At 44.5% G+C, this 13,088-nt stretch overlaps 1 pseudogene; it reads right to left on the bottom strand.

Annotated features, from left to right (window-relative positions):
• LOC112061860 (probable E3 ubiquitin-protein ligase HERC6) overlaps window positions 1-9,562 on the bottom strand; it is a 51,081-nt pseudogene extending 41,519 nt beyond the window's left edge.
• Window positions 9,563-13,088: the final 3,526 nt, after the last annotated feature.

The raw sequence follows: 13,088 nt of genomic DNA, 5'->3' as shown, positions 1-13,088 counted from the left end.
GACTTCAGACTATATTACAAGGCTACAGTAATCAAGACAGTATGGTACTGGCACAAAAACAGAAATATAGATCAATGGAACAGGATAGAAAGCCCAGAGATAAACCCACACACATATGGTCACCTTTTCTTTGATAAAGGAGGGAAGGATATACAGTGGAGAAAAGACAGCCTCTTCAATAAGTGGTGCTGGGAAAACTGGACAGCTACATGTAAGAGTATGAAATTAGAACACTCCCTAACACCACACACAAGAATAAACTCAAAATGGGTTAAAGACCTAAATGTAAGGCCAGACACTATCAAACTCTTAGAGGAAAACATAGGCAGAACACTCTATGACATAAACCACAGCAAGATCATTTTTGACCCACCTCCCTAGAGAAATGGAAATAAAAACAAAAATAAACAAATGGGACCTAATGAAACTTAAAAGCTTTTGCACAGCAAAGGATACCATAAATAAGACCAAAAGACAACCCTCAGAATGGGAGAAAATAGTTGCAAACGAATCAACAGACAAAGGATTAATCTCCAAAATATACAAACAGCTCATGCAGCTCAGTATTAAAAAAGCAAACAACCCAATCCAAGAGTGGGCAGAAGACCTAAGTAGACATTTCTCCAAAGAAGACATACAGATGGCCAAGAGGCACATGAAAAGCTGCTCAACATCACAGAGAAAAACAAATATCATATTTTAACGCATATATGTGGAACCTAGAAAAATGGTACAGATGAACCGGTTTGCAGGGCAGAAATAGAGACAGATGTAGAGAACAAACATATGGACACCAAGGGGCAAAAGAGGCAGGGTGGTGGGGGTGGGGGTGTGATGAATTGGGAGATTGGGATTGACATGTATACACTGATGTGTATAAATGGATGACTAATAAGAACCTGCTGTATAAAAAAAGAATTAGAGAGATATTAAAAAAAAAAAGAACGCAAAGAAGCTTTAGGAAAAGCTTTGCCAGTTTGGTTGGTGCACATTTTCCTTTTTATGTTTGCAAAAGACTGATGCATGCTTTTTATGTTTGCAAAGGACTGATGCATGATAAAAATATATGATCAATTAAGTCTAAAAAAAACCCACAAATAAATAAATAAATAAATAAATAAGAAAAATAAAAATATACGTCAGATGGAACCCTTCAGGAGCTTGCTCTCTCACTCAATAAAAGGCCAATTCTTACCACAGCCCCTAAGCCCCATGTCACCAGGATTCCCACGACCACTTCTCAGACCTCATCTCTCCTGGCTCCCTTATCCCCCCTCTCCAGACCCCCTGCTGGACCATGACCTTAGCATCATGTCTCTCCCTTCCTTTCAGTCTTTGTTCACATCTCACCTTATAAAGATAGCTTCCCTGACCTCCTTTATAAAATAGAAAGACCCCTGCCCTCCATCCACCTCCTCACTTTCTGTCTCCTTGCCTCGCCTCACTTCTCTTCATGCCCTTATCCCTGTTACACCACACAACTATTTGTGTGTTTAAGGCTCACTTCCCCTACATCTCCCCAGAATATAAGCTTCATGAAAGCAGGGTCTTAGGTTTGTTAACTGCTGTATCCTCTTTGCTGGAAACACTGTAGGCAAATAAATAGTTGTGGAATGACTTGGGAGGCGGGGCGGGAAACAACATTTTATGTTGAATTTGACCAGAAATGGAAAATTTACAAGAAGTCAAAAATCAAGTTCTTCTAATGCTACTCAGAGAAATGCCAACACATGTCAGATTTCTATAAGTTATTACATCTAAGTTTTCTTTTTAACTTTAAACGCATTAAAATGAACCGCAGTGCATTAAACTCAACAGGTATCATTCTTTTTTTTTTAACATCTTTATTGGAGTATAATTGCTTTACAACAGAGTGTTAGTTTCTGCTTTATAACAAAGTGAATCAGCTATACATATACATATATCCTCTCCTCCCTCTTGTGTCTCCCTCCCACCCTCCCTATCCCACCCCTCTAGGTGGTCGCAAAGCACCGAGCTGATCTCCCTGTGCTCTGCGGCTGCTTCCCACTAGCTAGCTATTTTATATTTGGTAGTGTATGTATGTCCATGCCACTCTCTCACTTCATCCCAGCTTACCCTTCCCCCTCCCCCGTCCTCAAGCCCATTCTCTACATCTGCGTCTTTACTCCTGTCCTGCCCCTAGGTTCTTCAGAACTATTTCTTTTTTTTTCAGATTCCATATATATATGTGTGTTAACATACGGTATTTGTTTTTCTCTTTCTGACTTACTTCACTCTGTATGACAGACTCGAGGTACAGGTATCATTCTTATTCAAAAAATTACTTCCTGATGACACATAGGAGATCCAAGAAGACTTTTTTTACCTTCTGATAATGCCAGGGAGTGGTAGCATCCACAGGAAACTTGTATAATTTTTATACCAGTCAGAGTTTCTATCTTCCTATAATAAAAATGATACAAAATCTATTAATCCTTCTTCAGATTGGGTCACCAAGTGGACTACAGATATTTTAACTTATTTTCTTGTATTTCTGTACTATTGGGTTGGCCAAAAAGTTCGTTCGGGGTTTTCCATAACCTCTTATGGAAAACCCCGAACGAACTTTTTATTCCAAAGCCTTCAAGCTATTTTAACATTCACCAACATGTACAAAGGCGCAGGGCAGAATCCAAAACAATATATAATTCGAAAGAGAATTGGGCTTTTGAATTATTGGGCTTTTAACACATTGCATAATGTACTAACTTTTATGCTATACTTATCAGCCTAAAAGAAAAATAAATTTCTTCACCCACATATAGTCCAGGGCTTTAGAATTTATAGAGTACTGTCACCTACGACACCTATCTCACCCTGTGAGATAAAGATACCACTAGGTTGATTCCTATTAAATTGCCATTTTTGTGGATCAAAAACATAACTCTCAGCAATTTCATACGGTTCAACCTAGGAAAACTCAAAGAGGTGAACTGGCATCAGCTGTAGAACAGACGCAAACCTTGGGCTTTTCATTCCACGGTCAGTGCTCATTCCCCTAAGCGACAGCAATCTCTTATACAATTTAATGAGCAGACAAAGCAACAAAAGGTAACTTCCTAGCATTAAAAAACATGCTTTTGAAAATTTCCAGTGCACGTAATTCATGAACACACAGTTCAGACTGCTTGTCATATCATTTGGCCTCGGAAGCTGTGTGTGAGGATGTGATTTTTTTCCCCCGATTTTACTAAGTAAAATATTAGGAGCCAGTGGCTTATGACAAGCCAAAAGGTTATGCTGGGAGGAAAACCTTTCCTCTTCCAACTTGTGTCCCATGTTTGGGGACCTGCAAATTAACTGAGTATATACAGATTAACAGGAGAAAAGGCAAAGTTTATCTACATGCGCAGACAGGAGCTCCCAGTAATGGAAAATTTGTACAATAGCCTGAGTAGAGGTGTACATATATTAACTTAGCAAAAGGGATTTATTTAGGGCTTCAGTGGGAGAGGATGGAAGGTTCAATTGGGTTTTTGATGCTGATTGGGCGGTTTGTCTTTACAATAGCTGAATTCATAGGAAACTCCCTCAAAGGAGGGTTAACGGCAGCTGTATTTTCAGGAGACCCTGTTTTAGTCAGGTAAGATGTCTCTCTGTGAATTTTCTGTAGCTCAAATAGTTTCGCTTTAAAATAATCTTTACACCAACTCTGGAGGTCCAAGTGGGTCCCACAGTTATTTCCGGTACCTAAGATTAAGATCACAGGGTCACAGGTTCTCACCTCATGCTGCCCTGCTCTTTCATAGACTCTAATTAAATAGTAACTGGTGTTATACTGGTGTTATATTCCCGCCTCCTTCCCTCACTACACTGTACCCCGTGAGGTTAGGGACTGTGTTACAGTCATCTTTGGACCCTGGCATCTTGCGTGGTTCCTGGCACACGAAACTCAAAAATACTGAATGAATAAATAAATGAATGAATGAAAATACGTACTTAGGCATAACATTTATTTCCTTAAATTCTCCAGTTCCCAGCTGTCCTTCAGAACCAGATCCCCAAGTGGAGACCCTTCCTTTGTGACAGTCAGCCAGGGAGTGCTCCTTTCCACAGCTCACCGGACCAACGTGTAGAGTTTCCAATGCCCGAATTCGTTCTTTAGGAACAAAACCAAAACCAAACCGCCCACAAGACTGTTAACATAATACCAAGTTTAAGAAAGTACTTTTCTTCAAAAGGCAGGGTCACCGGGAGTTCCCATCTCTTCCAATGACTCTTAAATCAAGGCCTAAAGTCCGCCTTAAAGGTGTGAAGGAAATAGACTCAACGTGCGGCACTGTCCTTATGGGGCGATGGCTGCTATTTAAAAGGGTGGGCGGGCGTGTGGAGGAGGGGAACCTGTAAGGACCTGTCGCTTGCCCTAACATTTCTCTATGAGGGTGGAGTCAAAACCCAGCCAGATAAAGGAGAGAAGATGGGACCACCCCTCCTCCATTCCTCTGACTTTCCAGCCCTGAAGAGTGACAACAGTGAATCCTTTGCTAAGGGCAGGGAGCCTGCCTGAGCGTGAGAGGCCGATGCCAGAGGCACTCACAGTGAAGAGTGCAGTAACGTGCCTCCCGATGGGCCAGGTGTGCCCACGAATGAAAACCTGAGCACATTTCCCTACAAGACAATCCAAACTGCTCTCCCAAAGCGTTTGTCTCTGAACTATCAGACGTTTGAAGTTAAGCACACCATTACCGGTAAAGTTTTTGTTAACACTTAAGTTTTCTTTTTCTTTTTTAATCTTGTGATCTTATCCTTTTCAACGATTTACTTTGCAAACTATGCAACAATTAAAAAATTCCCAAAGATTCACACACTCATGGAGGTGGAAAGTGGTACCTTCTTCCTGGAGAAGCATTTGGCTTTAAGTATCGCGTGGTCCCTAATCTCCATCTGAAGGGGATCAGAATATGCCACCCCAAAATATGCCACTTTGGCCTAAGGATGACTTTGAGCTGAAGGCAACCGAGCGGCGACAGATGCAGGAAGAGCTCTCTGCCTTCCCCTTATCAACTTAAAAGCATAAATGTGTGAAGTTGGCATGCATTTCTCCTGTGAAGGTGCACCCCCCTTCCATACCAGGAAGAAAAGAACGACCCTTATCACCAGAGCTGGCACTCAGATGAGTCTGCATAAACAGCCTTTAGTAAAGTAACCCTTACCTTCCACTAGTTTCCCTCATATGTTTCTCTCTTTTTTTTTTAAGATGTTATTTTTATCTTTTTTAAAAAATTTGTTTTATTTTTGGCCGTGTTGGGTCTTCATTGCTGCGCACGGCTTTCTCTAGTTGCGGCGAGCGGGGGCTACTCTTGGTTGCGGTGCGTGGGCTTCTCATCGTCGTGGCTTCTCTCGTTGCGGACCACGGGCTCTAGGTACACAGGCTTCAGTAGTCGCGGCTCGTGGGCTCTAGAGCACAGGCTCAGTAGTTGTGGCGCACGGGCTTGGTTGCTCCGCGGCATGTCCGGGATCTTCCCGGACCGGGGCTCGAACCCGTGTCCCCTGCACTGGCAGGCGGATTCTCAACCACTGCGCCACCAGGGAAGCCCTCCCTAATATATTTCAAAGACACTTTCCCACAATTGATCAACCCTCAAAACGCAAACCCCCTGTTCTTTGTTAAATGGCCTATAAGCTCCTAAGTCTAACCACTTCTTGAGTTTCACTTCTTTCCTGTGAACTCCTGCGCACATAAAATATTCATAAAGTTGTGAGGTTTTTTTCTCGCTAATCTGTCTTTGTCAGTTCAGTTCACAGGCCCTCAGTATAAGAACTAAGAGGGTAGAGGAAAAGTTTTTCCTCCAGACACATCTTTTGGAATTTATTTTAAGTAATCAGAAATTTGGTCAAATACTTACTCACAATAATGTCAATCATACTATTATTTATAAAAGGCCCTGATGAGAAAAAAACAAACTTCCACAAGAGGAAAATAACTGAATTGTACTGTCAGAACCTGGAACGTTATGCAACAATTTAAAACTTATTTTAAAAAATACATAATAAAAGGGCAATATGTTCATGATATTATGTTTGACGAAAACGCAATTTACAGTTAAATCCTGCGCGTATAAAACTGTATAATGACATGATTTTATAAAGATTAAATATATAATAGGAAAAAAAAGGCCCCCCAAAATGCATCAAAATATCAGGAGTTGTTTTGGGGTGTTAGAATAATAAGCGATTTCTTTCCCTCTGTCTCTATTGATACCATAATCACTAATAGCAAATGCTATTATACATGTTTTTAATCTGAAGAAAAAAGACGCCCTAGGGTATTTCTGAGGGAGCTTCAGGTGTCCAAACCACAGACCACGTTTGCAAGGTCACTCTGTTCCAGACAGATTCGCAGAGGTAAGGACTGCTGCCAACAGGCATCTCCGTCCAAAGGAGCGCTGCGCAGTTTGGCGCCACTTTCAGTTTCGTTTTGCAGACGGAACGACGGGAAACCGAAACAAAGCCGAGGCGCGTCCGGAAAACGAAACGGGAGGCGTTGCGCTCGGGCTGCGCGGCGCTCCGCGACGCCGCCGAAGTACGCGCCGCTGCCGCGCCCAGCCGCCTGCCCGAGCCTGTGCGCTCTGCCAGCTCCGACACCCAAAGGCTCGGGACGGGTGCGCGCTGACTTCCCAGGAGGCGGGAGGCTGGGTGAGCCGCGCCCCCGCTGGCGTCCCCCGGACGTCCGGCTGGCCCCCCGCGGACGGCTTTCGGGCGTCGAACCTGAGCGCCCAGCGCTGAGGCCGAGGGGCTCCGGGGGAAGAGCGCCCGAAGGAGCGCCCTAGCTAAGCCACTTGAGAGCGCTGTGACTCTGGGCAGGTTACTTACCGATTCTGTGCCTCGGCTACCACGTCTGTGAAACGTGGACAGTAATACAGCAAATCTAATGTGGTAGCATGATGTCACTGATAATGAATCGTGTTCGCATAATGCCTGGAGCACTTAATAAAAGCATCTGCGTGCCAGCGCTCTTCTAGACGGTTTCCGGCGCTGGGAATGCAAACTCCTCTGTGCTTACGTCCCCCTATTTATAAACAGATAAATACATATTTTGTATGATGGCAAGTGGCAACGTGAAGAAAAATAAAACAGTAAAGGAATGGAGGGCGAAGGCAGAAGGAACTAGCATTTTTGGATAAGATATCAGGGAAGACCTCTCTGATGAAGTGACATTTGAGCAGAGAGCCAATGGGACCCGGGAAATGAGGGATGAGTCACTCTCATATCTAAGCGTGCAGGGTGAAGTGGAGCATTTGGAGGCTTTTTTTAAACAATAATTTTTAAAAAATTGATCAATTAATTTTTATTTATTTATTTTTGGCTGTGTTGGGTCTTGGTTTCTGTGCGAGGGCTTTCTCTAGTTGTGGCAGGCGGGGGCCACTCTTCATCGCGGTGCGCGGGCCTCTCACTATCGCGGCCTCTCTTGTTGCGGAGCACAGGCTCGGTAGTTGTGGCTCACGGGCCCAGGCGCTCCGCGGCACGTGGGATCCTCCCGCACCGGGGCGCGAACCCGCGTCCCCCGCATCGGCAGGCGGACTCCCGACCACTGCGCCGCCGGGGAAAACCCCTTTGGAGGCTTTTGAAAAGAGAAGTGATATGATCTGACTGTAGTTTTAAAAGAATTATTGTGGCTGCCATGTCGAAAATAACAACAAAAACGGAGGCAGAAAAGCCAGTGAGGGGAAGCTGCTGTGAGAGCCCAGGACAGAAGGAGGCTGCTGAGTCCGGGACTGAGGTGGTAGCCTAGAGGGGAAGAGAGAAGACATGACCGCCTTCAACATGTTTTGAAAGTCCGAGTCCACAGATTGGCTGATGAATTGGAAGTGGGAGGAAAGAAGGAAAGGGATTAGGATTACTCCGAGGCTGGCCTGAGCAACTGGGGTGAAAGGTGGTACCCTTTACTGGAGTGGGAAGCCCGAGAGAGGCACCAGTTTGGGGCTGGCGGATTAGGCGTCCAGCCTGGTGATAACTGTGAGATGCTTATTATACAAGGAGGCAATAAGATCAGTCATTCTGGAGCTGGGGAGAGACGTGGAGGTAGCCATCTAACTGGGAATCATCAGTGTAGAGATGACACTTAACGCCAGAAGGCTGAGTGAGATCCCCCACGGGGTAAGTGTGTTAGGCATGTAACAGAGGGCTGATCTTAGGAGGAAAGCCAGGGAGGGTGGTGTGCATAAGCAAGTGAAGAATAAGGGCAGGATGAACTCCGTCAGTTGCTTGTGGAGCAAGGTTGAGTGCCGACCTTTAGCTTTGGCAAAGTGGAGGTTATTGGTGACTGTGACAGTTTCTGTGCGAGGGCTTTCTCTAGTTGTGGCAGGCGGGGGCCACTCTTCATCGCGGTGCGCGGGCCTCTCACTATCGCGGCCTCTCTTGTTGCGGAGCACAGGCTCGGTAGTTGTGGCTCACGGGCCCAGGCGCTCCGCGGCACGTGGGATCCTCCCGCACCGGGGCGCGAACCCGCGTCCCCCGCATCGGCAGGCGGACTCCCGACCACTGCGCCGCCGGGGAAAACCCCTTTGGAGGCTTTTGAAAAGAGAAGTGATATGATCTGACTGTAGTTTTAAAAGAATTATTGTGGCTGCCATGTCGAAAATAACAACAAAAACGGAGGCAGAAAAGCCAGTGAGGGGAAGCTGCTGTGAGAGCCCAGGACAGAAGGAGGCTGCTGAGTCCGGGACTGAGGTGGTAGCCTAGAGGGGAAGAGAGAAGACATGACCGCCTTCAACATGTTTTGAAAGTCCGAGTCCACAGATTGGCTGATGAATTGGAAGTGGGAGGAAAGAAGGAAAGGGATTAGGATTACTCCGAGGCTGGCCTGAGCAACTGGGGTGAAAGGTGGTACCCTTTACTGGAGTGGGAAGCCCGAGAGAGGCACCAGTTTGGGGCTGGCGGATTAGGCGTCCAGCCTGGTGATAACTGTGAGATGCTTATTATACAAGGAGGCAATAAGATCAGTCATTCTGGAGCTGGGGAGAGACGTGGAGGTAGCCATCTAACTGGGAATCATCAGTGTAGAGATGACACTTAACGCCAGAAGGCTGAGTGAGATCCCCCACGGGGTAAGTGTGTTAGGCATGTAACAGAGGGCTGATCTTAGGAGGAAAGCCAGGGAGGGTGGTGTGCATAAGCAAGTGAAGAATAAGGGCAGGATGAACTCCGTCAGTTGCTTGTGGAGCAAGGTTGAGTGCCGACCTTTAGCTTTGGCAAAGTGGAGGTTATTGGTGACTGTGACAGCATTAGCCATCAGCACCACTACGGTTATTTTTCTTAGTATAGCACCCATTTATATCCTCTCAGCTCACCTCTCCTTACTACTGCATTTTAAGTAAAGACAAGAATAAATGCCACTTGCTTTTCTACCTCAAGAGGGTCTAGCTCGTGGTAGAGGCTCATAAGTGTGCATTGGACACAGATGGGTTGATGAGTGGTGAGTAAATGAGTATCAGTCACACTTCCGGTTCCATTCCATTACGTACCACGTGTAAACTTCTTCTGAATAGTAATCTCCTCGATGTTTATCACTTCCCTTAGGCATGAGACACTGAGCCCTCATGTTATTTCTTTAACATGAAATCTACTGGAGAACTAAACTGTAAAAGTACTGTATCATTTTGTGTCCCCACCACCTAGCACAGAGTGTGTCACATAAAAAGAACCCAATAAATGCTGGTGAGATAGTGAATAAATTAAAGACATTGAGAACATTTGAGAAAGATGTAATCCTCAATTCATCTGCGTTCGTGCGCTTGGAAATAGAAGCTCCCAGTCACTGAATGTTTACCATGTGCTGACCATTGTATATAAAATTTCTAATTTAATTCTTTCAACAGCTTTCCTCAGTTAAGGTTCTTTTGGCGGCAAGTGACAGAAAATATGACCTAAGCTCGCTTAAGCAAAAGGGAAATTTACTGGCAGATTGCATCATTATTATTCAGAAATATTTGCTGCCCCTCTCCACCCTATGGCACCAAGCTTGAGTATGTGAATTTGTTCTGGCCAATGACACGCAGGCAGGAAGCATCCTCCAGGCAGATGGTTTAGGAGCTAGTACTTATTTTCCCTACTACTCTCTTTTCCCTCTATTACAACTGGTGATTTTCCAAACAGAGCTTTGCTCCATCATCCTGGGTCCCAGATCAAAACCAATCTAGCAGAGTTGCAGCCATCCTGTGTAACTAAGTGAGAAATCAGTCTTTGTTGTTGTAAGCCCCTGAGCTTTGGGGTGTTTGTTATCACACAGAGAGCATAACTTAGCCTCTTCTGACAGTCACATAACTGAAAAGTCCATCGTCATGGCTGATTTGGGGAAGTGCTGTCAACAAGGGCTTACACAATGTCCGAGTGACTCCATTTCTCTGTATCTCTTCATTCTGCCTCTTGCTGTCAGGACTTCATCTTCAGGCTCCAAGCAGTGTAACTGCACAATTCCAGAATCTCCTCTGAAGCGGCAAGAGGGTTACAGCAGCTCCAAACCTCATATCCAGCTCTCAGCTTCACAGCCTGCGGAGAATCTGCTCACAAACACACACCGTGGTGTTTAGCCACGATGCGCGCTCAATGGCTCAATTTGGGTCACATGTCCACTCCTGAGCCAGTCAGGTCTGCCTGCAAGAATCTCTCACGCGCACACGTTCTGAGAGTGTGGAGTAAGCAGATTCCCCAGTGAAAGCTGGGCATGTTGCTGGAAGAAGTGGGGGACGGATGCCAAGGAGATAAGCAACAAGGATCCTCTACATCAATCACGGAAACTAAGCAGTATTATCATTCCCATTTTGCAGGTAAGGAATCCAGGCTCAGAGAGTTTTGCTAACTTGTTTGACGACACGTGCATATAAGTGGCAGGATTTTTAACATTGACTAATTTGACTAGAAAGCCTATTTAATTCCTGCTATAACATACCTGTTGACCTTTAACAAATAGCATGCCATATATTTCTCCAGCAAAGGTGGGCTTGTTTGGGATCAGCAGAGAATTGCAGTCTGGGGTCTGCAATCGTGGTGAGCCATGTGCAAATCCCCCCACGGCAAGAGAAGGAGAACGCTTTTATAGAGGAGAAAAGGAAGTTGGGAGGACTGTTGTAAGCTAAGAGTCCACGGCTTTTCATTGGCTGAGTCCTTGCCAGGGAAGTCCTTTTTCTCGCTGTTGGGCTCTGCTATTGTCCAGGGCTTGAGAGCTCCCCCTTCTGGTATCCCAAGTCCATTTAATTGAGGTTTCTGTTATAATAATTTTTGCACACTTTTGAGTCCCTGACCTCTGCTCTCGGGCCCCCTTTGGGTTAATGGCACATCCTCACAACCCTTCCATCTAGATAATTCCAATTCATTGTATAGTCTCTCCCCATTGCAAAATCCTCCCCTAATCAATTAGTCGCTGAAGGCTGTAGGCTCATATCAGCATCATATTTTCTATCCACTTTATATATCCTCCACTCCTACCCTGGTTCAGTTCTTTTGCAATAATATCTCACATGTGTGTATCTCTAATATCTGGCATCTCTCGTCAATCTTTTACTTTCTCCTACGAGTTATCTGCAGAAAACCCAGTTCTGATCATGTCACTTAACTGTTCTAATGGTTGTTGGCCTATTGCTACAGAAATAATACACACAAAATCCTTTGTGTATAATTTAAGGCCCTCCATGATCTGCTTGTTTGATGTTTCCAGCTGCATTTCACCAACAATTACAGACATAGCTTGTTCTCTCTGTCTCTGTCTACTGTCACAATGAACAACTTGCCTTTTCCTCCCTGATTTTTTCCAAATCCATCCCTTTGTTCACTTTGAGAAGAGGAATTTCCTCTTCTCCATTTGTTTACAAAAATAGTATGTCTTAAATGCTTCATCTCTGTGAAGTTCTTCCTGGACTCCACAACATCAATTACTCCCTTCTGGGCTCCTACAACAAATGATGACCTCAGTATGCACACACTCGCATGATTTCGCTCTGTATGGCTATGTTATTTCACCTTTGCCCAGCCAACTCCAGGAGGGACCTTAGTCATCTTTGCAGGCTCACCAAATCCTAGCGAAGTGTCTATTACACAATACATGCTAAATATAGTGCCTGGCACTTAATAGGCGTTCAATGACTATTAGGTGAATTAATTCGGTAAAATTCATGGTTAATTTTTTTTAATATTTACTGAATGTCTACTAGGGGTATAACAAGGAGGGAAAAAATAATAATAATGACTATTTACATTAGCATTTACTTTAGACTTTATAAAGTCCTTCCAGCTATTTTACTTGCTGTGTCCTCGTAAGCACTGAGTAAGCAGGCATGAGAAGAAACACTGTCCCTGTTTCACGTATAAAGAACTTAGGCTCAGAGAAGTCAAAGTGATTGGTCTTGAATTACAGATCAGTGAGTTGAATAGCCCATGGTTTTTCTTTCCACTTTATAACCATGTCTGATGAGCTTCCCTTTCTCAGAGAACACACAGGTAAAAAACAGAAAAGCAACAGACATTGATTGTCATTGTATCTTTAAAATCAGACTTTGAAGATTATTTATACCTAATATCTCATACCAACAGCCTAATTTCCTTTCTTTTTTTTTTTTTTTTTTTTTTTACTGATTTTCCCTAACTGTGATTTATGGAGGACAAGAGAATGAGAAAAGGGAAAGAAAATAAAATTTCTTAACTACCCACCAAATGCCAGTTTCTCTCACAATACATTTCCCCATTTCGGCTTGGCAACCACCCTGTAAGGTCCCATGTATTATACCCCATACAGATATGAATAACTGCAGTCTCAGGAAATTGTAGTGACTTGCTCAAGATAAATGGTAAGATAAATGCGGGACCAGATTCAAACCACGCCTCCTTCTCTACCCTCTTTCCACCAAACAGCACTGACTCAAAGTGAGGTGAGAAGGATGTTAGAAAGCGGATGAGAGAGAGGATGAGCTTACAAAAGGTCATCATGGAACACATGGGGTTGAGGGAAGCAGAATGAACCAGGTAGGAGGAGGGGAAATGGGCCTGAGGTCAATCCTGGAGGATCAGCTGGAAGGACATCTGAGAAGAGGTAAGGGCATTGCATTTCTTTTGCGGTACGCGGGCCTCTCACGGCT

The sequence above is a fragment of the Physeter macrocephalus genome, chromosome 7, assembly GCF_002837175.3.
Source record: "Physeter macrocephalus isolate SW-GA chromosome 7, ASM283717v5, whole genome shotgun sequence".
NCBI lineage: Eukaryota > Metazoa > Chordata > Mammalia > Artiodactyla > Physeteridae > Physeter > Physeter macrocephalus.
The sequence above is the reverse complement of the archived record's forward strand: the minus strand, read 5'-3'. Positions and strand labels throughout refer to the sequence as shown.